Raw genomic sequence first — 27,111 nt, forward strand, 5'->3', positions numbered from 1 at the left:
CTACCAACCTTGATAAAGCTTCTCTCAGAAGTGGCACACGCCTTCTCATTTAAAGAATTCCCAGCAGAATTCCTACAACAATTCGGGTGACTACAAAGGACTATCCCTATAACCACAGTAATAATACTTTTATAGGATTGTTGAAAAGTCTTAATTCCTCCATTTTAGATGTTAATGTAGCTCAATATTATGAGAGCAAAGAGCCAAGCTGCTAAGCAAAGGATCAAAATAAGTTTTAAAATCTGAAACTCTGGGTAGACAGCTTAGATATATATCAGATCAAAGATGCACAGAGCAGACTACTGAAGGAATTATTGAATCAAATCAAGCTTTGAGTTCTTCTGTGTTGAATGATCTCATATCAGATGAAACATACTAATAGGACTGGAGATTATGCATGAGGTCTTGATGATTCCACCATGAGAGGTTTAAGGATGTGGTTCCTTTTCCCACATCAATCAAGGAAACTTCAAAGTCTGTTGGAACAAGTTTCAGACTTTTAGGAGTATTCAACATCCCTCCTGTCCTAAATGGTAACTTCAGCATATGGTGAGGAATAAACAAAAGCAGAAGGGAGCTCTAAATGTTTTCTCAAAAGGTTTTAAAAATTGTTGTCAAAATTAATGTTGGGTACATAATATGAAGCAAAATTTTCTAATCCATGATTTCAACTTAACCCTCCAGGGACCAAAAATGTACTCCACCCATCTTCATCAGTATTTGAACTGATGTTGCATGAATAGCCATTGCATGAATTTAACATCCATTTATTGTAGATTCAGATAACATATATTTGGTGTCCTATTGGGCACTAGTAGCTTATTGAAAGGAATGCTTTATGCAGCAGGGTATTGTGGGAAAATCTCAACAAGGAAAAATAAATATTTTAATATTATAGGAAAAAGCACAATAATGGGAAGAACTGGTTTATTTTTATACTTTTTCACATGAAATAAGGTTCTTGGGATGATGGTGCTGGTAACCATATTTTACATCCAGAACTACATTTTTAAACACTGTAGCTCTAATGAGTAAGTAATCATTTCTAAACATCATTTGTAAGTCCATTTTAATCTTTAATAATCTTACTTCACGTTTTTCATTATCTTATTCACCACTATCCAGGAAGAATCAACTCAAAAGTAAAAGTAGAAACACCCATCTTTCTATTTAAGTATATTTATTTTGTTTTATCATAAAAGATAAAATATGAAACAGAAAAACAAACGAACGAAACAAAAAAATCCCTATGTCCAGCACTAACAACAAAAAAAGAAAGAAGATTGGTGTACAAAAAGGAGAAAATCTAATCCAAATATCAAATAAATTTAACATTAAATATAAAGAATCCACTCCAGCTAGACTAGACATGTCAAACACAAGGCCTGGGGGCCAGATCCAGCCCGCAAAATGGTTTCATGTGGCCCGCGAAGCCATCCTGGAAACAGTGAGGGAACAGCTCCCGCTGCCTTTGCCCCAGCCCAGGCAGGCCGGGAGCCAATGTACAATTTTGTGGTGGCCATCTATGCTGAAACACATTCAGTCTTAGCTCCACAAGGCCCTCTGGAAACAGCAAAGGACCAGCCCCTGCCACGTCAATCCCGCCCCCTGGGTACGCGCTGGGGAGGTATCACCCTTTGTGAGGAATGAAGAAATGCACCATCGCCTGGAAGTGGCCAGCACATGGCCCTGCCTACTTCGGGCAGGCTAGTGGCTGGGCAGCATTGCGCTTCTCTTCAGATTCATGCCACCCGGCTCAGCCTCTCGGCACTGTGAGGAGAGCACCCCGCTGCCTGCCAAAACCGGGCAGTCTGGGGGCTGGGCAGCATTGCGCAGGTAACATCGACTCTCACACTACTCATGGTATCCCCTCCCCCAGAGCCCACCAAGCCGGATATGTGAAGTAGACGAGGGCCATGTGCTGACCACTTCCAAGCAATGGTGCATTTTTTCATTCCTCATGAAGGATGACTTTCCCAGCTGCGTTTCTTGCCTGTTTTTCTCTCTCCCTCATCTCAAATATTTCCCCACCACTCGAAGGAAGGAAGGAAGGAAGGAAGGAAGGAAGGAAGGAAGGAAGGAAGGAAGGAAGGAAGGAAGGAAGGAGAGGGAGGCTCTGAGGGAAGTCCTGCCTTAGTCCTTCCCTGCTGCCCTTTCACCATCCCCTTGCCCCCTCCCCCTGGCATATCCTGGGGGGGTCTCCCATCCTATTGCTAAGGAAGCTTTGGATACAAAGCCAGGTCTCCTCACATGGAGTGGGAGTGGGCCTCCCTCTTAACTTTGCCCTCATACCCATCATGAGCAACCTGGCTAAGGAAAACAAGCACAGCAGCAGCCGCCTTGAGGAGGAGGTAAGTGCAGCTAGGTGCCCCCGTGGGGAAGTGGGGCTGGACTTAGTGCCGCAGATGCTTGAGGGCTGGGCTGGTCATTTGACCTCCGTGCCACCATCCAGGCACCCCCCCGCATGGCCTGAGAGGAACAGTGAGGTTCCTCCAGTGGACCATGCCTTGACACTTACCCCGGTCCCATCTCCTTCTACCAGAGACCCTCAGATCTGTCCCACACCTACCCAGGCCTCCATAGGCACCCTTGACGTGAACGATGTAGAGCTGGCCATGCCCCCCCAGTAGGCCACACACACTCCAGCCACACCCACCCAGTAGGCCACGCCCACCCTGGCCACACCCACCCTGCCCCCCAAGGGCAAACACAATGCTGATGCGGCCCTCAATGAAATTGAGTTTGACACCCCTGAGCTAGACGCTGAAAAAAAGAGAAATCAATTAAACAATAAATTCTCCTTCCATCTTTCCCACCTTTCATTCAATAAAAAGGAAGGATAATATTGCACATAATCTTTGTTGACTAGAATACTGACATTTGTGAATATTAACACAATTATTTTCTCCAATATGTAGGAAAAGTCAATGAAAACGCTATCTTTAAACACACACATACAAACATAAAAACACGAACATAAACATGCACACACACACAACAAACATACATGAGAGAGAGAGAGATTGCATTTCTCTTCAGAGATTAATTAAGGTATATGCATAACTAAAAAAGAGCAAATGCAGTATTGGTGTTCCCTCAACTGAATTTTTGGGGTTTCGCATTGATGCTAATGGCATCCACCCAGCTGAATCCAAAGTGAAGGCCATTCAGATGGCACCTAGCCCTAAAACAAAAAGAGAGCTGCAAGCATTCTTGGGCCTCCTCAACTTCTACCACACTTTCCTTCCTAACAAGGCCGCAGTGGCAGAGCTGCTTCACAGGCTCTTAGATAAAAAAGCTTCTTGGAAGTGGACCAGCATTCACGAAAAATGTTTTCAGGACCTGAAGGCACTTCTGTCAGTCAGTTCCACTATCACGCATTTCAGGGAGTCTAAACCAGTCTGCTTAGCATGTGATGCATCCCCATACAGGGTGGGTGCAGTCTTGACTCACTTAGAGAAAGATGGAACCCAAGTTCCCATTGCATTTTGTTCGAGAACACTGTCCTCTGCTGAACATAACTACACTCAAATTGACAAAGAGGCATTGGCCATGGTAGCTGGAGTTACAAAATTCCACGACTACTTATATGGCAGGGACTTCACAGTCTTCACAGACCACAAACCGCTACTTGGGTTATTTACCACAGACAAATAGACACCCCATATATTATCCCCTAGAATGCTGAGATGGTCTATTTTTTATCAGCATACACATTTAAGCTGATTCACAAACCTGGCAAAGAAATGGGCCATGCAAACGGCCTGAGTAGGCTTCCACTACCACAAATCAAACCAGATCCGGCCCCAGCGGCCCACATTTTGTCCATTCAGGACTTGCCAGAGTTTCCCCTCCACGCTGGGGACATAGCTGCAGAAACAGCAGCTGATAAGACACTAAGTAGAGTGCTTTCTTAGGTGCACACAGGGTAGCTGGATAAAAGCCTAGGGCCTGAATTTCAGAGTTATTTTACTAGAAAACACGAGCTATCAGCTCACAAGGGTTGCATCCTATGGGGGAAAAGGGTCATAGTCCCCACCTCACTAAGAGACAGGGTCTTACAATCACTGCATGAAGGTCATCCGTGTATTGTCCATATGAAAGCTTTAGCTGGAAGCTACTTATGGTGGCCAGGTTTAGACAAGGCCATTGAAGCCCAGGTGCATGGATGTTATACATGCCAACAATCAAGGCCTGAAATACTGCATGATCCAGTTCACAAGTGGGAGAAAACTCACACTCCCTGGTCTAGAATTCACATAGACCTTGCTGGGTCCTTTCAGGGACAGCTCTTCCTTATAGTGGTCGACAGCCACTCTAAATGGCTTGAAGTAATTCCAGTTGCTAACATGACTACTGCTAGGATCATCCAGGTGCTTAGGAAACTCTTTGCCACACATGGGCTGCCAGACGTCATAGTAACCAACAATGGAGCCCAATTTACAGCGGCAGAATTTCAGGCATTCCTGAGAGCAAACCTCATCAGGCATGCAACATCAGCCCCATTTCACTCTTCTTCTAATGGTCAAGCCAAACGCATGGTCCAGACCACAAGGGCCACTGAAGCGTATAGTGACTGGGGACTGACATCACAGATTGGCAGATTTTTTTACTTTGCCAGCATTCCACACCCTGCACAGCTACAGGGAAAAGCCCAGCAGAGCTGCGCTGGGGGAGGCGACTGATCACGAAACTGGACAGGTTGCATCCAGATAGGGTGGCAGTAGAAGCTTCATGCCCAAAACCCCTGAGGGGGCTACAAGTGTGTGATGAGGTGTGGGCCAGGAACTATGGGCATGGGAATTTGTGGGTGCCTGGAAAAATTACTAAAACGTCAGGCCTTTTCTCTTACGAAGCGGGGCTGGAGGGTGGGTGAGTTGTCTGGTGTCACATCGATCAGCTTAGGAAGCATTTCCCAGAATGGCCACAAAGTGAGGACTTTGTCACAAGTCCTTACCAAGGTCCACAAACCAGCAGCCAAGCCGGCCCATACATAGACTCTGAAGGCTCACACAGCCCAAGCAACGAGGAGTTGGCCATAGAGGAGGGGAGCCCGGATGTGCAACATGGGTCCCCTGACGGAGAAAGCCAACCTGATGGCTACAGCCACTGTGCTAACTCTGCTGAACAAACTGACTCTGGGGTGGGCCAACCTGGAAAGGCCAGCCAGAGAGCACCGAGCCACTCTGAATTACTTGAACTAAGAGACACTGGTCTACTCAGCCCGGCAGGCAAGCTGGTAGGCCAGGACGTGCCTGGGTCCCCCAGGCATTCCACAAGGCCACCCAAACCTCCTGCTTATCTGCAAGATTTTGTTCTGAAATAATAAAGCTATAATGTTGTATGTACCCTTGTATTTAATGCTGACCTAGAAGATTGTAATGGACAATGGAGCTATAATGTTGTAAGTACTTTATTGTGCTGCTAAGTGGAACCTATTCACACCAGTGTTAAGTCTTTGTAAAGTGTATTGCTGTAATTACTTTCTATTGTTGCTATAATGTTGTTGTTCTAAGGGGGGAGGGGTGTAATGTATTGGGCTTGCTTGTTAACCCCACATGGTAATGGCTGGTAGGCTGCTGGAGCAGGGAGCTAGCTAATGGCTCCCAGCATCTCAGACAACCCGTCTCCCGTGCTGCCATTGGTTGCCCCTAAGCAGCAATAGGTTGCTTCAAATTTATTGGCCACCGCCTAGGGGCCAGGGTATAAATTGCTGCATCTGCCGCCCTGTTCTCTAGTTTAGATCCTGCAAGCAATAAACCATGATCTTTGCTGAACTCACTCACCTCGTCTTCATTCCTGCGCATCGAACCCAGTACACAACAGTAGGTTTCCTACATACATTTGTTAGTTGTTTATCAAAAAGTTCATCTATTTCTTCTGCTTGGTGGTCTGTAGGATACTCCTATATCAATGCCATTCTTTTTTCCTTTTATATTGACCAATATGGATTCTAGGAGGCTTTCATCCTTGGTTTTGTGGATTTCTGTAGAGATATAATGATCTTTTATGTATAATGCAACTCTACTTCATCTTTTGTTAGGTCTGCTTCTTTTGAATAGTTTGTATCCTTTCATCAGTACATTCCAGTCATGAGTTTCATCCCACCATGTTTCAATAATGGCAACTATATCATATCTACCTTCATGTATTAGTACTTCAAGTTCACCCTGTTTTTCCCTAAACTTTGAGCATTCATATATAGGCATTTAAGTCCTTTTTGGGTCTGGGGTATACTTCTTATATTTTTGGGTATACTGTATTTGTTATATTATGTCCTTTGTAAATGGGTTTTCAATCCTTTCCATCGCTCTCTATTCATTGTGTTTTCCTTTTTTCCCTCCTTTTTTTTACTCTCTACCTTCTTATATGATTGGTTATCTAGTAGTTTTTGCTTGGAATTAGGTTCTAAAGGTTTTGAAGATTCCCACCCCCTGTCAATTTTAGTTTAAAGCACTTCTGATAAGATGAGCCAGTCATTTTCCAACTATATTCTTTCCAATTCTTGTGAAGTTCATTCCATCCCTTGCCAGTAGCCCTTCATGTAGGTAATGCAGACTGTGGTCTAGGAAACCAATGTTCTCTTGACGACACCAGATTTTAAGCCAGTGGTTTGTTTCCTAAAATCCTTTGCTCCCTCATATTGGCCTTTTGTTGGAAGTATAGATGAAAACACTACTTGTGCTCATAATTTTTTGTGAAATGGAGGACTTGGCAGCATTCCAAGGCATTAATTGCTTCTTGCATACAGATGCAACCAGTGATATATTTTTTTTCTTTGCAACCCTCATCCTGATCTAGGCTCTTTTTAAACTAAGTTTTCTGCTGTTTTCTCTCTCCACATCAAATCTGGTCCCATTTGATTCAGGTTGTTTTTGTGGTTTTTTTTACAATTATCCCACTGAAGGACAGAAAGAAGATTCACAGATATGAAAAACCTTAAACCTATTTACATAATTTATTTCCATAATTCTGCTGTGTTGGAAGTCATAAAACGTTGTTGTTCTGGCCCAGGGGTAGGCAACCTTGGCTCTTTCATGACTCGTGGACTTCAACTCCCAGAATTCCTGAGCCAGCATGGCTCAGCTTGGAAACTTCTCCCTTTCCCCTCAGCATGACTGGCTCAGGAATTCTGGGAATTGAAGTCCACGAGTCATAAAAGAGCCAAGGTTGCCTACCCGTTCTGGCCAAACAAAGGCAGACTGTTCTTGGACTAAAAGAATGGTTATTATGACACTAAACAGGTTTGAGTTGTCCTGGGGGTGGGGGTGGGGACTAAATGCAGAAAGGAAATAAGTAGTGTTTGCTATTTGATTATTTATTATTGGCTGTATTCAAATACTAGTTTTTTTTAAAAAAAAATGCAAATTTTTATCTGCCTTTCTGTGTAGGTAGCTGCAGAATTCTGGGAGTTGAAGTCCACAAGTCTAAAGTTGCCAAGTTTGGAGACTTCAGATCTAGATCAACCCAGCCTTACATGCTAAAGTAGTTCCAGGCTATGGCTTGCTATTGCCTGCCCACTTAGTTGTGGACAATTTCACTTTGTATCCTATGGCTGCTCCCTGTGAGTGTATATTTTGACATCTGATACTAGCCAATGCTACAACTTTCCATGCCAGATTTCAGCATGAATCAGATGAAACATTTTATTTGATGCAGAAGAAGCTGTCACAAGAGAAAGCAAGAAGTTATGCTGAACATACCTAGTATAATATGATAAAAATTGTATGTGGCAAGGATAGAATAAAAGGCCACAAATCTAGGCGCTCTATCATAACCCCCCATTCCTATTCTGCTCTTTCTACTGATAATCAATGATAAGTTTCCTACTTTCAATAAGCGATAGTGAAAAAGTTGGCACTGTTTCTCATAATGCCACAATGTATAATATACACTGTAATTCAACTGTATTAGTAAATTAGTTTGCAAATGTCAGCAGAATTTCTGATCTTTGCCCGTATTTTTAATTTAAAGGTTTATAAAATGTTTTGGTGTACCATAATTTAGATAAACCATACAAGTTGTTAGTATGTTTTGGAGTGGGGGACAAGAGAATTTCCATGCTTAATCCTATTTTTGTCAATATCATTTTCTGTTTTCCTTTGCAATATCAGCTGAATGTGTGCAAATTAATATTCAGTGCTTGTTTTGATTTCTTACCCTCTGGAAAAAGGAACAGACATAGTTACATTTTTTTTTGTAAGAACGGTTAAACTATTGACCCTAATTCTTTCTTAGTTTACTCAAAACAGTTTTTTCTACCTGTATAGCATCCTCCTTACTTTACAGCTTCCACTACATAAATGATCTTGCAGCTATTAATCAGTTGATCAGTTATGTATGACTCTAAAGATGATGGAAAATAATATTAACTGTTACTAGGGAAAACATGATAGTTCCCCTACATGACAGGACTGTAGCAGTTTATGATATGTATCTAGAAGCACAATGTGGACATAGAAATATCAATCCCCCTAACAAGGCTCTTATTAATCCTATGAAAATCATTGTTTCTGTTTTACCAGAAAATAAAATCCATTCAATAAGGGAACATAAAACAAAACAAATGAATCCAGATATACCTCATTTATATTAAGAAACATCATGGTTTAATTTAAAATGTGACTCTGCAAAGTTCAGCTCAAAGCTCTAGGATTAGTAAGATTATCTACAGTGTACTTTACACACAGAATGTCTGAAAAAGCCCTATATGCATGTTAAGTATTATTAGCTTTTGAAATATCGGCAGATATTTTTGGCCACTTAGCTGAACTTGGCTGACCTTGAAAGTTAAGTCGGGTTGGCCCTGGATAGTACTTGGTTATGTGACTTCCAGAGGCTCTGAGTAGATTAGAAAGGGAAGAAATATCCCGAATGAAGGCAATGGCAAATCATTTCATAATACCACCAAGAAAACTGAAAGAATGCAACCACCAAAAGCCTAGCCTGATTTAAGAGCATCTTTCTTTATCTTAACGGGGATATTTATATTTATATTTAGCCCACATTCTTTTTGGTCAAGCTAAAGCAGCATATATACCTAATGCACGCACCCCCCATTTTCCCCACACAACAATCCCCTGAGCTGAAAGAGAGCGACTGGCCCAAAGCCACCCAGCTGGCCTTTGTTATGTATTAGGCCAGACATGTCAAACACAAGGCCCGGAGGCCGGATGCGGCCCGCGAAGTGGTTTCATATGGCCCGTGAAGCCATCCTGGAAACAGTGAGGGAACGGCCCCCACTGCCTTGGCCCTGGCCCAGAGACCCTCCTTCTGCCAGAGACCCTCAGATCTGTCCCACTCCTGCCCAGGCCCCCATAGGCACCCTTGATGCGAACGATGTAGAGCTGGCCACGCCCACCCAGTAGGCCATGCACACTAGCCACGCCCACCCAGTAGGCCACGCCCACCCTGGCCATACCCACCCAGCCCCCTGAGGGCAACCGCAATACTGATGCGGCCCTCAATGAAATTGAGTTTGACACCCCTGTATTAGGCTTTATTGGAACACCTAAAGCTTGTATAAGAGTCACCACCAGGAGGTGTTGAACTGTAACTGTTTTGGCGGGAAGCATTTTCGGCGGGAAACAGAGGTTCAATCCAATTGGTTGGTTTTGGGTTTTTTTATTGAAAAGTTTTACAACGTTTTAATGAAAAACCCCCCTCCCCACCAACCCTCCCCCCTTCCCTCCCCCCCCCCGGACTTCCCAAAGCAGAATACAGGGTATTACATATAGCAATCTTAAGCAAACATATGCTAAATATCTAATACAACGTTAACAAACCTTCCACCCTTTAACTCCCTTATAACAAAACTAAAATAATTATAATAACACTTCTATAATTATTAAAAATTATTCATATGCTATTTGAAAATTCCTGGTCCCATACTTTTTTGAATATAATCAATCCATCTTTTCCATTCCAAAATATGTTTTTCTTGTGACTGGTCTTTCAAATATGCTGAAACTTTTGCCATTTCAGCTACTCCCATTACTTTAAGTATCCATTGTTCTACTGTAGGTAAATCTTCTTCCAATATTGTGCCACCAACAATCTGGCTGCCGTTATTAAATGTAACATTAATTTAGTCTCTATAACAGTACAATCCGGAATAATTCCCAATAAAAATAACTGTGCACAAATAAGGGAAGCCGGGGGCTAAGTCCATTGGGAAGTTGGTTGTCATGTATGTAAGTTCGTTGTATGTGTATATGGTTTCATCTTTAAGGGGGAAGGGGTGTTATGTTTTAGGCTTTATTGGAACACCTAAAGCTTGTATAACAGTCACCACCAGGAGGTGTTGAACTGTAACTGTTTTGGCAGGAAGCATTTTTGGTGGGAAACAGAGGTTCAATCTGATTGGTTGGTTGAGTACCTGGCCAGGTACTGGCCAGGTATATATAAGAGTGCAGTTAGCCCCTATTCCCCAGTCAGTCACTTCCACCTAATAAAGAGCTGTTATGTTGTACTCATCATCTCGGTGTCCTTCCTGCTCTCCAGAACCCACTGTACTACAGTGGCGACGAAGGTGGGATCCTGCTTCACATTAAAGAGCTGAATTCACGAGGGGATGGCTTCGCGTGCTGGAGGAAAGAGGCATCTTTCCCCTGCCTTCTACGACCAGCTAGTCACCACACTAGCGGCCTCACATACTCAGAACCAACCATCTGAGTCGGCGGAGCAGGATCCGAGAACGAGAGAAAGGTGCTGAAGGTCGGCCAGCCCAGAGAATTCGACATCCGCCATCCCGAACAATGGCCATCACACCTGGGACAAGTCGAGAACTATCTCTGGGTGAACCAAATTGCCAAGGATGGCCTAAAAGCAGTGACCTTGCTTTGCATAAGCGGGCCTGCCACATTTGACTTGGCCGAAAGCCTATTCGCACCGACGCTGAACGAAATCATCTCATACAGAGACCTCAAGCAAAAGCTGAATGGGCATTTCAAGCCCCAAATGTCCGAGCTGGCCTGGCGGTTCCGGTTTGACCAGAGGGTACAACAGCCGGGCGAATCTGCATTGGAGTTCATCGTGGCCTTGCGACAGGCCGCCCACCTATGCAAGTGTTGTGATTCAGGGTCAGCCTGTGGGTCCGGCAGCCGGGTCGGATGACTCGGATGACTCAGACGAGGGGGAGGAGGAGGGTGTTGAAGACAAACTTGCTGATGATGGCTTGGAGGCTTCGCAGAGCCCCCAGCCAGGCCCCTCTTACTTGGTGGAGACTCAGCTGCGCGAGGCCGACAGTGCGGATGATGATGACCCACAGCTGGCCCTGTTCAAGGACGCCCGACGCAGGAGGCAGTCAAGCAGGAGCAAGCAGAGAAAGGCTGTGGGACTTCTCGGGAGGAGGCACAGGGAGGCCACGCCCTGAACTCTAATAAAGGGAGTGTTTGGGGAAGGGCTGGTTGCTGAAAGCAACCGCTCCGTTTGAGGATCAAAGTTCCGGTATCTTGTTTCATGTTCTGTTGTTTGTTTGTGTATTAAACTTGGCAGACGTTTTCCAGCCTCAGACGCTTTCCAGCCTCTGCCATTTGTACAGGGGTTGCCTTTCTGCAAGGCTGGTAGCAGGCTGGTAAAGAACAGTTTGCTTTCAGCCTCCCACCCCTTACAACTATTATGGAGCAGCTACGTGCCGAGAATGCTCAGCTCACCCAGCAACTCACTTTGCTGGCAGCTCAGGTGGCTCAACTGCAAGCACAGGTTCATGCTGCACCCCCACCCAGGAGAAAATGCCAGGTAGCAATGCCGGATAAATTTACAGGTACTCCAGAACTGTTTCCTGCTTTCCTGGGACAATGCCAGCTCTTTATCAGCGTGAGAGCAGCTGATTTCCCCGCTGACCGGGATAAGGTGGGGTTTGTGTTAAGCCTTCTTTCGGGGGATGCAGCTCGTTGGGGCACGCCTCTGCTGGCTCAACCTAGCCCATTGTTCGACAACTTTGTGGGGTTTTGTGACCATATGCGTCTAATGTACGAGGACCCAATTAAGACACAGACTGCCACCCGACGCCTGAAAGCTCTGAGGCAGGGTCAACGCCCCCTACAGGGTTATATCAGCGATTTCCGGCTGCTTAGCCAGGATTCCGCCTGGACTGAGGCTGCGCTCGTGAATGCCTTCCAGGATGGATTGTCGGAGGAGATGTTGGATGAGCTGGCCCGTGTGGACATTCCCTCAGACCTGAATGGGCTGATCCATCTTTGCCTGCGGATCGATGCCCGGTTGCAGCAGCGAAAGAGTCGCCGTGCCACCCCACAGACCCCTGCCGCCCCTGTTGTGCGTGAGCCCCCAGTCCAAAGGGAGGAGCCAATGGAGCTGGGTGCCGCCAGGTCTCGTCCATCGGTGACGGAAATGAACAGACGACGATCGGGGGGGGGTTGTGTTTTTACTGTGGGGACCCTGGACATTTGGCTGCTTCTTGCCCAAAGAAGCGTCAGCGGGCATCAGTGACCAAGCCTGCCCCGAGAAAGTCCCCTACTTTGCTGTCAGGAAACGCCCCGAGCCCAATCTAGACGGTGTGATAGATCGGGCGTCCCACAACAACAACACCGAGCGACGCCTTTCCGATGGTGCCTGTGAACCTCCACGGCATTTGATTTTGGAGGCACGTCTGATCCTTCCTGGCAAGCCAGAGGGGATTCCAGTCCATGCCTTAATTGACTCTGGGGCCACCACAAACTTTATGGACTCAGCCTTTGTGGCCAAATGGGCTGTTCCCCAGTGCCCGGTGGATCCGCCCATGTTAGTGGAGACTATCGATGGTCGAGTGCTCCTGTCTGGGCCTATTACGGCCGCCACGCAACCAGTATGTATGGCCATCAGTTCCCATGTGGAGGCCATCCAGTTCTACATCACTTCAGATCTGCACTTCCCCGTGGTCTTGGGACTGGCGTGGCTCCGGGCGCATGACCCACAGATCTATTGGTCACAGAACTTGGTCACCTTCCCAAGCTTGCAGTGCGTGGACCACTCCCGCCATATCTGTTCTGGCCAGGTGGAGGGTTCCCCAGGGGTTTCCTTGCCTCCCGAACTGTCCGACTTTGCTGATGTGTTCAGTGAGTCAGAGGCGGATCAATTACCCCCGCACAGGCCCTATGACTGCTCCATTGATTTAGTCCCTGATGCGCCTCTCCCAGTGGGGCGTTTGTACTCCATGTCGGAGCCCAAGTTGGCTGCATTGCGGGACTTCCTGGAGAAGAATTTGGCTCGCGGTTTCATCCGGCCCTCGTCCTCGCCAGTGTCTGCACCCGTGCTCTTCGTCAAAAAGAAGTCGGGCGAATTACGGCTTTGCTGCGACTACCGGAAACTCAACGCCATCACGGTGCGCAACCGTTACCCGCTGCCCCTCATCCCCGAGCTCTTGGACCGACTCCGGGAGGCTAAGATCTTCACAAAACTGGACCTGCGTGGAGCTTACAACCTCGTCAGGGTTCGGCCGGGTGATGAGTGGAAGACGGCGTTTGGTACTCGCTATGGACATTTCGAGTACACAGTGATGCCGTTTGGCCTGACCAACGCCCCCGCTGTGTTTCAGCATTTCATGAACGACATCTTCCGGGATTTGTTGGACCAGTTTGTCGTGATCTACCTGGACGACATCCTGATCTACTCCCCGTCGCGTGAAGTGCATCATCAGCATCTCCATCAGGTCCTGCAGCGACTCCGAGAACATTGGCTGTTTGCCAAGTTGGAGAAGTGCCAGTTCTACCAGGTGACCATCGATTTCCTGGGTCACCGCATTTCTCCTGAGGGCATCGCCATGGAGCTGAGTAAGGTTGAGTCGTTGCAGAGTTGGCAACCCCCGCGTCGCGTGAAGGATGTTCAGCGACTTCTTGGATTTGCCAACTACTATCGAACATTCATCCCTGGCTTTGCTGCCTTACCTGGACGACATCCTGATCTACTCCCCGTCGCGTGAAGTGCATCATCAGCATCTCCATCAGGTCCTGCAGCGACTCCGAGAACATTGGCTGTTTGCCAAGTTGGAGAAGTGCCAGTTCTACCAGGTGACCATCGATTTCCTGGGTCACCGCATTTCTCCTGAGGGCATCGCCATGGAGCTGAGTAAGGTTGAGTCGTTGCAGAGTTGGCAACCCCCGCGTCGCGTGAAGGATGTTCAGCGACTTCTTGGATTTGCCAACTACTATTGAACATTCATCCCTGGCTTTGCTGCCTTGACAGCCCCCCTCACCCGGCTCCTGCAGAAGAAGACTCGGTTCCAGTGGAACGCACCAGAACAACAGGCGTTCCAGGCTTTGAAGGAAGCCTTCATAAAGGAGCCCATCTTGAAGCATCCTGACCCGCAACGGCCGTTTGTCGTGGAGGCGGACGCCTCCGACATTGCCATTGGGGCAGTGTTACTCCAGGCAACGACGCCCAGCGGTACCCTTTTCCCTTGCGCGTATCACTCTCGGAAATTGAACCCCTCGGAGCGCAACTATACCATCTGGGAGAAGGAGCTGCTGGCCATCAAAGCGGCGTTTGAGGCCTGGAGGCATCATCTGGAGGGAGCGCGGCATCAAATCGAGGTCCGGACGGACCATAAGAATCTGGAAAGCCTGCAGACCGCTCGGAATTTGAACCAACGCCAGATCCGGTGGTCTCTTTTCTTTGCGAGGTTTGACTTCCGGTTTCGGTACATACCAAGCGGGCACAATCAAAGAGTGGATGCTCTGTCCAGGAAGCCCGAATATACCCGAGTGGAAGACAAGTTTCTGCCCAGGACAGTGATCCCCGTCGAGTCTTTTGCTGCGGTGCGGGAGCCGGTTGATATACGGGCTCGGATCCGGGAGGCACAGCAGCAGAAGGCGTGGGTGGCTCAGCGGAAGGAGGAGGTGGGGCCAGATTCGCCTTGGACGGTCACGGATGGACTCTTGTATTATCGTGACCGGCTCTATGTTCCCGGAGGGCCACTCAGGGGACTCGTCCTCAGCCAGTGTCATGATAACCCGGCAGCGGGACATTTTGGCCTGTTCAAGACTCTGAACCTGGTCTCCCGTACCTTCTGGTGGCCCCGAGTCCGACACGACGTCCAGTCTTATGTCACCTCCTGCATCCCATGCAGGCAGGCCAAGTCAGCGACAGGGGCCCCGCCTGGATTACTGCAGCCTTTGCCAACACCCAAGAGACCCTGGGGGGCTGTGTCCATGGACTTTCTGACGGATTTACCCCCATCCTCCGGTTTCACGACAGTGTTTGTGGTGGTGGACATGCTGACCAAGATGGCGCACTTCATCCCCTGTCGCGGCTTAACGTCAGCTCGCGCCACTAGTCGTATGTTTATTCAACAGGTGTTTCGGCTGCACGGCCTCCCCGATAGAGTCGTCTCCGATAGGGGGGCCCAGTTTACAGCCCGCTTCTGGCAGGAATGATGCATGCGTTGGATATCAAGGTTTGCCTCTCGTCCGCGCATCATCCTCAAACTGACGGGGGAACCGAGAAGGTCATCGGTATCCTGGAACAGTATCTGCGCTGCTACGTCAATCTGCAGCAGAACAATTGGGTGGACTATCTGGCCATAGCTGAGTTTGCCTTTAACAACTCGCAGCACACCTCCACACAGATGACACCGTTCTTGGCCAATGTGGGTTATCACCCCCGGTTTTTCCCCCTTTCTCCCGTGGACTCACCAGAGCCGGCAGCGAACGACTTCATGGCAGAGTTACAGGCGATCCATCGATTGGTGCGACGGCAGTTGGAGAAGACCAAGGCCGATTACAAAAGATTTGCTGATCGGTCAAGATGGGATACGCCTCCACTATCGGTGGGGGATCGGGTCTGGCTGTCCACCAGGAACTTACCGTCCACACGGCCGGTGAGGAAGTTAGATCACCAATATTTAGGACCGTTCCCAGTCGAGGCTGTCATCAATCCGGTCGCCTATCGCTTAACTCTGCCACGTTCCCTGCGCGTGCACCCCGTCTTCCATCGGTCTCTGTTGGTCCCCGAGCAACCGGCTTGTCCACTCCGTCAAGCGGAACCTCCCCCATCAGGACCTCGTGATGGAGGTAGCACCCCCGAGTACGAGGTCGCCAGCATCAGGGATTCCCGTTGGCTGAAAGGTCGTTTCCAGTACCTGATCGAGTGGAAAGGTTACGGGCCGGAGGACTTCACCTGGGAAGACGCGACCGCCGTTCATGCCCCTGCGTTGGTGACTGCTTTTCACGAACAATTCCCATCCCGACCGCATCCGGATCGGCAGCCCCGGGGGAAGGGCCCTGCGGTGCGGGATAGTGTTGTGATTCAGGGTCAGCCTGTGGGTCCGGCAGCCGGGTCGGATGACTCAGATGACTCAGACGAGGGGGAGGAGGAGGGTGTTGAAGACGAACTTGCTGATGATGGCTTGGAGGCTTCGCAGAGCCCCCAGCCAGGCCCCTCTTACTTGGTGGAGACTCAGCTGCGCGAGGCCGACAGTGCGGATGATGATGACCCACAGCTGGCCCTGTTCAAGGACGCCCGACGCAGGAGGCAGTCAAGCAGGAGCAAGCAGAGAAAGGCTGTGGGACTTCTCGGGAGGAGGCACAGGGAGGCCACGCCCTGAACTCTAATAAAGGGAGTGTTTGGGGAAGGGCTGGTTGCTGAAAGCAACCGCTCCGTTTGAGGATCAAAGTTCCGGTATCTTGTTTCATGTTCTGTTGTTTGTTTGTGTATTAAACTTGGCAGACGTTTTCCAGCCTCAGACGCTTTCCAGCCTCTGCCATTTGTACAGGGGTTGCCTTTCTGCAAGGCCGGTAGCAGGCTGGTACAGAACAGCAAGTTCTCCAACCTGGACAAGAGACTTCAGGACAGCCTTGTGTGCGGCCTAAGAGATAAGCGACTGCAACAGAGGCTTTTCGCAAGGCCTGATATAACTCTCCAAAACGCGCAAGATGAGATCTTGGCCGATGAAGCGGCCGGAGGCCCGGTGCAAGCAGTACAGACTCCCCTGCCCAGCAGCCCAGAAAAAGCAGTACATTACAAAGGCGCTACATACGGCAAGCACACAAATAAGAAAGAACCCAACATCGACCAGATCCAGCAAAAAAGGAACAACGGGATCGACGATGCGAGCGCAGGGAGAGCTAGCAGAAGGCAGCCCCCTCCCTGAAATGCGGAGGGTGCGGAGGCAACCACGTGCGGGCAAACTGCAATTTCCGGTTGGCCACATGTCGGGCCTGCGGAAAATTGGGCCACATCGCAGCAGTCTGCCGTAGCCATTTCTGAGAGGGCCTACCCAAGCAACAGTCAGAGAACTCGTCGTGGAAAGGTACCGGGGCCCAGAGCTCAACAAGCAATTAAGGAACTGAAGGTGGATAAAGCACCAGGCACAGATGGCTTGACTGCGGCCTATTATAAAAATTTACAATTAGAGATGATAAAACCGTTAAAGGAACTGTTCCAGACAATCCAGAGGGGGGGAAAGGTGCCACCGTCTTGGAGAACAGCTTTTATCTCTTTAATTCCGAAGGAAGACCAGGATGCTACTCAAGTTAAAAATTATAGACCGATATCGCTTTTAAATACAGATTATAAGATATTTGCTAAGGTTTTGGCTAATAGACTGATGAGGGTTCTGCAACAGGTGATTCATGGGGATCAAACGGGGTTTATTAGTGGTAGGCAAATGAAAAATAATGTGAGACATATAGTTGATGTGTTAGAGTTTTTGGAAAGGAACAACCAGATCTCTGCAGCGCTAATCTTTTTAGATGCTGAAAAGGCTTTTGATCAATTGAATTGGCAATTTTTGTTGAAAGTTTTAGACAAAATGGATTTTGGGGAAAAAATTTTACAACCGATTAGGGCATTATATCAAAAACAAACTGCCCGAATTATAGTTAATAATAGCCTGACAGCAGCATGTAATATTGAGAAGGGCACAAGGCAAGGGTGTCCGTTATCGCCCTTGCTATTTGTGTTAACTTTAGAGATATTATTGGTTAAAATTCGGAATTCGAAAAAAGTTAAGGGGATACAAGTTGGAGATCAGGACTATAGATTGAGAGCATTTGCAGATGATCTGGTTGTTACAGTGACCCAGCCAGAGAACTCTGTTGTGGACCTGATGGAGATAATAACACAATATGGGAAGGTTTCTGGATTTAAAGTAAATATACAGAAAACCAAAATTTTGGCTAGAAATATGACAGTTTCACAGAAGGTTCTTTTAGAAGGATTAACTGGATTTGAGATTGTTAAAAGGGTTAAATATTTGGGGGTGATTTTATCACCCTCTAATACAAAGTTATATAAAAATAATTATGAAAAATTATGGGGGGAAATTCGAAAAGAATTGGAGAGTTGGGAAAAATTGCAATTGTCTTTGTTGGGACGGATTGCAGCAGTGAAAATGAATGTCCTGCCCAAATTTTTATTTTTATTTCAAATGATACCGATTTTTAAGAAAGATTCTAACTTGGAGGAATGGCAGCGTGGTATCAATAAATTTGTGTGGGCAGGGAAAAAGCCACGAGTTAAACTTAAGATTATGCAGGATACTCGTGAGAGAGGTGGCCTTAAATTGCCTAATTTTAAATTATATTATGAAGCTGCTGCATTAGTAGGAATAAGTGATTGGATTAATTTGACGCAACCGAGGTTATTAAATCTTGAGGGCCATGATTTGTTGTTTGGCTGGCATGCATATTTGTTGTATGATAAGAAGGTAGATACTGTGTTTAGGATGCATATTTTAAGACAGGCATTGCTGAGAGTTTGGAAGAAGTATAGACATAAGTTAAGCTGCAAGATACCATTGTGGGCAATTCCAAAACACGCAATAGAAAATATACATGCTGGTTTCAAACATGATGTGACTACATACAAGGAAATTTTAAGCTTGGAAAGGAATGTTTGGTGTTTGAAATCATATAGCCTCTTGCGAGAAGAGAAGGTTGTTCAAACTTGGTTTCAATATATTCAGTTACGGGCCAGGTGGAAAGAAGACCAGAAAAATGGATTTGCAATGACTGATGAAAACTTGATAAAGCAAATTAGAAATCAGGGACCAGCACATATTAAACGGATATATCTTGCATTGATAGAGATTGATTCAGAAACAGAGCTTGTTAAGGATTGTATGATAAAATGGGCCCAAAACATCCAGGAAGTTATCACAATGGACACGTGGGAAAAGATTTGGGTGAGGAACGTAAAATTTACTCAAGCTCAAAATCTAAGAGAGAACTTTTATAAAATGTTTTATAGATGGCATTTAGATCCTAAAAAACTTGCAAGTATGTATCCGAATTATCAGCCTAAGTGTTGGAGGTGCGGTGATGAAGATGCAACATATTTTCACATATGGTGGACATGTAAGAAGGTTAAGGCTTTTTGGATAAAAGTCTGGTGGAATATGCAGAAGATTTTTAAACAGAGGATAAAGTTTTGTCCGCAACTTTTTTTGTTGGGAATAATTGCCGACACTACAGTTGTGGACACCAAGTTGATGTTGAACTTAATTACGGCAGCAAGACTTTTGATAGGCCAATATTGGAAGAAAGAGGAACTGCCGACCATAGAAGAGTGGACTTTAAAGGTTTCCGACCTGGCAGAGATGGCGAAGATTTCGGCCTATTTGAAAGATCATTCGCAAGAACGTTATATTATGGAATGGAGAAAATGGATTGAGTTTATCCAGAACAAGTATAGGGTTAAGAAGTTTTATGTAGCATTCGAATAAGTCTTCTTTCATTTTCTTTTTTCTTTTTCTATTTTAGTTTTTTTTATATATATTTAATATTGCTAAGGTTTGTTTTATCCTATATAAGTTAGAGAGTGATGGATTTTAGAATTTATAGTTGTTAGTATATGGTTGTTTATGATTGCTTTTTATATATATATATACCTTGTATTTAGCTCTGGGAAGTCGGGGGGGGAGGGGGGGAGGGGGGAGGGAGGGGGGGAGGAGGGAGGGGGGGAGGGGGAGAGGTAGGGGGGGAGGGGGAGGGGGAAGGGGGGCTTTTTAAAGGAAAACTGTATTTTAAAACTTTTCAATAAAAAAAATTAAAAAAAGAAAATTGGGCCACATCGCAGCAGTCTGCCGTAGCCATTTCTGAGAGGGCCTACCCAAGCAACAGTCAGAGAACTCGTCATGGAAAGGTACCGGGGCCCAGAGCTCAACAAGCGTGGAGTTTTTCGAAAGCTAAAGGGCCATCTGCCGAACCGGGTACCGCCAGCCGCTCAAACCCAAACTAAAATTGGAAGTCCATTTACAAGGCATTCCTTCTAAAATGGAGCTAGACTCTGGCTCTGCAGTCTCGATTATTTCCGACGAGACTTTTAAACTTATGTGCGGCCGGAGCAAGCAGTGGGTTAAATTGAGGCCCTCCAGCATCATGTTAACCAATTTCCAAAATACCCCAGTAGAAGTTAAGGGGGAGGCCACCCTTTCCGTGTGGTTTAAGAGGTTTCAGGGGCACTTGGATGTTATCGTAGTCAAAGGCCGTAGGATCAGTTTAGTCGGGTTGGACTGGTTTGAGGCATTGGGCATCGTAATATCTGGCATCCACCGATTGCAGGGAAACAACATCGAATCTGTCTGCAAAGAGTTTGCAGACGTATTCGATAGTAAGCTGGAGAGGTACACAGGGGCCCCCATTTCATTTAAATTAAAGCCCAGTGTCTTACCCATTAGAATCAAACTCAGGAGAGTCCCCTTTGCACTCAAGCACAAAATTGAAAAGGAGTTAGACAAACTAGTAGAACAGGGGGTCCTACAGCCGACAGATGGGGGAGACAGCAACCCACCCAGGACCGCAGAGCTAACCCTGCCACAGGGCTTGACTATAGGGTAGGCCCACCAGAAACGGGCAGCCAGAGCTTACCTGCGGATTCTCCAGTTGAGAACTTGGACGTCCAGGATACGCCGAGTAAAGCGCCAGCCCACAAGGGGGAAGAGACCCTAAGACGTTCATCTCAGCCCCATAGGCCACCCACGTACCACACGGACTATGTGCACAAATAAGGGAAGCCGGGGCTAAGTCCATTGGGAAGTTGGTTGTCATGTATGTAAGTTCATTGTATGTGTATATGGTTTCATCCTTAAGGGGGAAGGGGTGTTATGTATTAGGCTTTATTGGAACACCTAAAGCTTGTATAAAAGTCACCACCAGGAGGTGTTGAACTGTAACTGTTTTGGCGGGAAGCATTTTCGGCGGGAAATAGAGGTTCAATCCGATTGATTGGTTGGTTGAGTACCTGGCCAGGCACTGGCCAGGTATATATAAGAGTGCAGTTAGCCCCTATTCCCCAGTCAGTCACTTCCACTAATAAAGGGCTGTTATGTTGTACTCATCATCTCGGCATCCTTCCTGCTCTCCAGAACCCGCTGCACAACAGCCTTCATAAGGAAAGACTAAAATTTAGTTTTTCTGGTTTACGTCTAGTACTTATTATCAACTATACTAAGCCAACATAGCCTGACTTGTTTGACCCAGCCTAGTTAATTAAATCTGTTAGTATCTGGGTTTCAGAACTCCCTGCTGAATATTAATGGGGAACAAATCCCTCTTACTGGCACATATGAAACAGAGGATTCTGCACTTATCCAGCTGTTCTGTATTCAGCTGCTCTCTTTTATGTACATAGCTCTGTTTAACAGTGGACAAACTACAAGAGTTTGTATGAATGTCAGATGAATCTTCTCATTCTTGTCATTGTGTTCTGGCTTTCCTATCATTGTGCTCATTTTCTGGGGATTAATTTTTGAGGTGAGACAGAAACATGGATAACAAGAAAAGAAGTAGCCTGGCTTTCTTTCTGTTACACAGGTGCCAGAAAGTAGGGCTTTGTGCAGTGAGGGAGCTTCTGGTGAACCCAGATGGTAAGCTCTAGTTTGTTGGACCAGAATGAGGTGTCTCTTCTTGCTCTATCCCAAAAACTTATATATAAAATCAATAGATTTGTGATCATTTGCATTTCAGATATAATGTATAATTTTTTCCAGTTATATATATCCTGTCCCATCCATCTCTTAGCTCTCTTGGTTGTAGTTTTTAGTATAAGTTCTTAATAATATGTCAATCTGTGTCATTTTAATTTTTCTAATATTTTAACTATTTTTACTTGTTTTATATCTTGTGAGCTGCCCAGAGTCACCTTGTAGATGGCATGGGTGGCATGAAAATTTAAATTAATGAATTAATTAATGAATAACACAGATTCAAGGCTTGCTTCATTTCCCCACACTTCCTCACATTCTTGCGACATCATAAACAAATTAAAAAATGCAGCTTATGGCAAAAACTGATATTTAATTCAGAAATACAAACTAGGAAAGATGTGTGAGATCTGTAATCAGATCTCCAAATGGCTTTTTAAAAACAATTCTAGTTATCAAGTGTAAGGGTTTCAATGAACGAAACGGCATCTGGCAATAGAATAGAGCTTGCATTCTCCTGTGTAGCTCTTGCATAACCTTCAGATTGGCTCCGAAAGTTTTGAAGAGTCTGTGCAACAGATTTGCAGACATGGAGTGGGGCAGGGAGATGAAGAAAAACTGCAGGGATTAGTCCAGACAATCTGTAGGAGTCAGTGCTGACCGGAAGGCACACAGAAAAAAAAGAAAGAAAATTATGTGCATGGAAGAAAAGCAGAATGAATAGGTCTCTTGCCTCTATCTATAATTAGAACTAATACTGCTTTGTGAAAACTGAGCACCCTAATACTGTAGGTTAAAACCTGCAACCATCCTATGGTCTCAACAGACGTCATACCAGTGCATACCCCACCTGCTTTTAAACTTTAAAATCAATGTCAGAAGGTCAATCACACATCAGTTATATTACATCTAATATCTATTTTGCTTCCATTTGAAATGGAATAATTTGAAATTATTTTACTACTAGCCAAATGCTTTCCTAGCTCTTACTCTCATACTACTATGGATATAATTAAGTTCATTTCTGCCATATACAAACATATCAAGATGGGAATTTTGAAAATTCAGATACAGTAAATCCTGTTCAGAGTTCTATAAGTTAACTATCAGTTAAGTGTTCAAAATAACACATTTTATGGGGAAAGCAATATTTATTTGTAAAAAGCTATGTGGGACGCAGCATTTATCTGGTCATTTCAGCACAGACTCTGCTACAAGGAGATATCAGCATAAACAAGCATCTTTCAAGTCAGCGTATTTCGCATACTAAACAACCATCACATTCAAAATGCAGTCAGAAATGCATTAAGCAGCCATCAGGCTTCCTTTGGCAATTTTGTACCATACTAGCGGTTGTCTTCACATATGTTATGCTTCTCACTGTTTCGTTCATCTTTTAAAGGCTGCGTAAAGATATTAGGATCCCTTAGAAGCAAATTCAAATATATGCTTGACAGAGGATGTGCAGACAAAGCTTCTTCATTCAAAACACTCACTCTGAATATAGCTGGACTCTGGGTTCATATTATCATATCCTGTGTATCGCTGCTCTGGATTGTCATCGGATGATGGTAAACAATCACAGCAGGAAACATCTTGTACCCAAGTATGATTTCCACATAAATAAGTACTGATTTCTCCAGTAGATCAGCAATTTATCCTCTTCTCATAACCGACCTGGGCACAATATGAGCTCTTACTTGCATTAAGGCAGATAAAACATTATTGGACCTAGAACGTGACTTTCTCCTATTTTTAGAGATTGCAGGATTGCCAGAAATAAATATGGATAGGTCCTTGTTTGCCAGATGATATCCGAGATAGAAAGCAAGAGAGGGAAGAAGAAGAAAAAAGAGCAAAGAAGGGAGAATTACTGGGCCTAAGCAAATCCATGGCTTCATTAACATGCTGGGGAGGGACTGCTAGTTTCCCACAATGACATGATGTTTGGGAGGACTTCTGCAGCTGCCACTCAGTAAAGACAGGAGCATTTCCCTGAGAGTTGGTGGAAGGAGGGCTTCCCATTACTGGAAAGTCCTTCTTCCCTGTTCCAGCCTTCTCCCTCTCATATGTCTTATTGTGAGTCAACACATCAATTTGCTTGTTGCCATTACCCTGAGACATAAGGTGTCTCTACCCCACACACAACAATTACTTTTCCTTCTTTATTTCTACGAAAACAGACGCAGCAAGCCAAGGCTAAAGATGAGTGGGCAAAGCATGGCTGGTCACGTAATTTAAATAATCCCTCTGGATGTTTTACTCACATTCAAAATATTCCTTCAAATGCTTCGTACCTCCCTTAAAAAAAACCCTATAGATCAGGCAGTATTTTGTCTCACTCAGCCCAGTGTATTTCTAATAAATGGTTAATAAATCAGTTGTAATGTGGGCTTCCCAGTCAATCTCTTCAGTCTTCTAGGGATAAAATAATAAAACTATTAATGAGTCCTAATGTCTTATTAAGAGAAAGGGGGTGGGGAAGGGCCATAGATTATTCATGTGCACACTCACACATAGAAATATATAAATACATGATAGGAGTATCTTTTCCTCCAAGGTTGCCGTGTCAGATTTTTGGACTGATCCTGCAGCTGTCTGGGAAGTCAATCACACCCTGCAGAAGAATATATTTAACCAGCAGCAGCCCCCAGATACCACATCCATTTCAAGCAATTTCATTAAGAAGGCAGTGCGGTCTGTCCATCATTGGGATCACTGTGCTATTTTTTAATTGGCATGAAGATCCTGGCCTCATCATTTCCTTGAAACCCTCAATCCGTTCCAACACTGTCCTCTTGTCAGTAGCAAACAGGAGGCATAACACTTGCTTTATTGCATTAATAATTCAACACTGCCAATGCTTTTCTTTAAAAAAAAATTCTCAGGTGGCTATCGGGGCATTGAGTCGGGCCACTAAACCGATCTCCAGTGAGTCAGGTCATATGTTGCCTGGCAACTGAGGCCTGGCTTGACAAAGGCAGGACACCTTACCATTTCCTCCCGCTTCTTTTTTCCCCTCCCTGCAAGAAATCAATATGTCAGACCTGATGTTACTGATGGGAGATTAGATGAGAGAAAGCATAAAAATTGCTGGAGAGAGTCTATTTAGAAGGGCTCCCTCTAACTACATGACTTCCCTGCAGCTGTGTCATTATGGCTGTCCCTTCACCGGCGGCATTCATTAAAGTCCTATTTGCAAAAGTATTGTTTTGTACAGTACGTCTGCTTCATTTTAAATCTGCTGCCTTTTTTCTTGAATGATTTCATTTGGGGCCGAGGGAGGGAATGTTTCCATCCCCCATGCCACAAGCAACAGGATATGCCCCCTCCCACCTCCTGGCTCTCTCTTCCTCTCCTCATTCATTACTTGGTTCTAATTTTCAAATCAATCTTTAAGAGATGTTTAAATTAAGTTATGCAGCATATGTGCTTTGAATTGCTCATATTCCTTGCCATAGGCTTCACATGAATTCTTCCTTAACTCCTGTTTGGTTGGGCTTGAATGCAAGTTAAACCTGCAATGGATAAGCCTCGTGGAAATTTTCCAGGCATTCATTAAGCAATTTTGGCTCATGCTTCAAAGCCCTTCTGGATTAGGGATCGGTAAAAATTTAATTCAGAAGTGACCCTACACCTTTGCTTTCTAGATGCCTAGGTCACCCTATACTATAGAGCTCTTCCCTTGTCTATCAGTTCTCAACAAGTGGTAAAACGTTTCTCTCAAGCAGCAATGATGTAACACTTTTCAATTAATTGGAAGTTAATCAGAGCAGTGTGGAACGTCTGCTGCTTGTTACTTCTCCTGGAGGAACTATGACATCAGTAAATTAGATCTCTAAGGATGCCTTTTTCAAAGAAAATGGAACAGGGATTTCCTGATCTGTAATAAATTCAGAAAGGCCTAATCTGTTCATTTTAAGACTGCTGGCTATTTAGTAATGTTGCCTCCTGGATTGATTTTGTAAAATAATGCCTCATAAGCTCTTACACTTTCTCAGAAATGTTCTCATCCTGCAAGAGTAGTTCATCTATTGCTATGTCATTCTCTGGGAATTTTTGAATTTTTAAGAAATGCTGGGGGGAGGGTCCTTTTCTTTTAAGCATGCATTATTGTTTACAAGATGGCAACATCTCCTGTTGTAGGTTTAATTATAGGTAGTCCTCAATTTATGACTGGTTGCTTAGCGACTGTTAGAAGCTTGGAAAAAAAAAAGGAGTTATGACCCAGTTCCGATGTTCTGATATTCACCCCTCCCATCTGGTTATGTGACCACACTGGATGCTCAGCAACATGACTGCATTTATGGCCATTTACAGCATCCCAAAGTCATATGACTGCATTTTATGGCCATTTTGCTGAAAACAGGAAGTTGTCTCTAGTTTTCAGCAAAACTACACCATATCAAACAATGGATTTATTCAATGACCATGGAGTTCATTTAATAATGTCTTATGATTGCCACTTGGCCTCCTATTCTTAGCTATGGGTCTTCTCTAGCTAACATCAGAGACCAACAGGTTAGTAAGAAAGGTGATTATTTTGGTTTGTCACACAGTCAGCCAGACTGGACTTGGCATTTATATATCTGCCTATCAAGCCCTTCCTAAGGGCCTGGGTTAGGCAGATGTCCTTGTTTGATGGTGTTAAAAGAATCATCACAGGATGTAGGGTGTTCCAAATAAAGCTGCCTTTTGCAATGAACTGATGCTGACTTTGTCAATGGTATTCAAGTGGTGCTCCAGATGTTTTGAGATTGCACCCAAAGAACCTCTTACTATTGGTATTATCTTAGCTTTCTTTTGCCACAATTGTTCTACTTCTATTTCCAGGTCTTTATATATTGTGATTTTCTCCAGTACTTTCTCTTCTGCTATTTCCAAGTATTGCAGCATCCACTATGGTGGAACACGAATTAAGATGCTTTATAATTAATGATCCAAATAGCATAAACTCTGCAGAATGGTGTTAAACAGACTTTTATTGGTCAGGCATCCTACGCAGGATGCCTGACCAATAAAAGTCTGTTTAACATCATATGTTTGCTGATAAGATCCTCCAACATGGCACATCTTTCCATCCTGACAGTGTAAAAGATTGAAGGTAAATTTACCCCATATTGTTTTGGAGCAAAGAAGCGTCCTTGCATGCATTCATGAAGAGATGTAGAACAAAGATAAAGCCCGGAAGTCCTGCCATAAAACTTAAAACACCACCCACTTAACTAGGTAAGCATGGTATTCACTAAACA

Source organism: Vipera ursinii (genome assembly GCF_947247035.1).
Source record: "Vipera ursinii genome assembly, chromosome: 1".
In the NCBI taxonomy this organism is placed as follows: Eukaryota; Metazoa; Chordata; class Lepidosauria; order Squamata; family Viperidae; genus Vipera; species Vipera ursinii.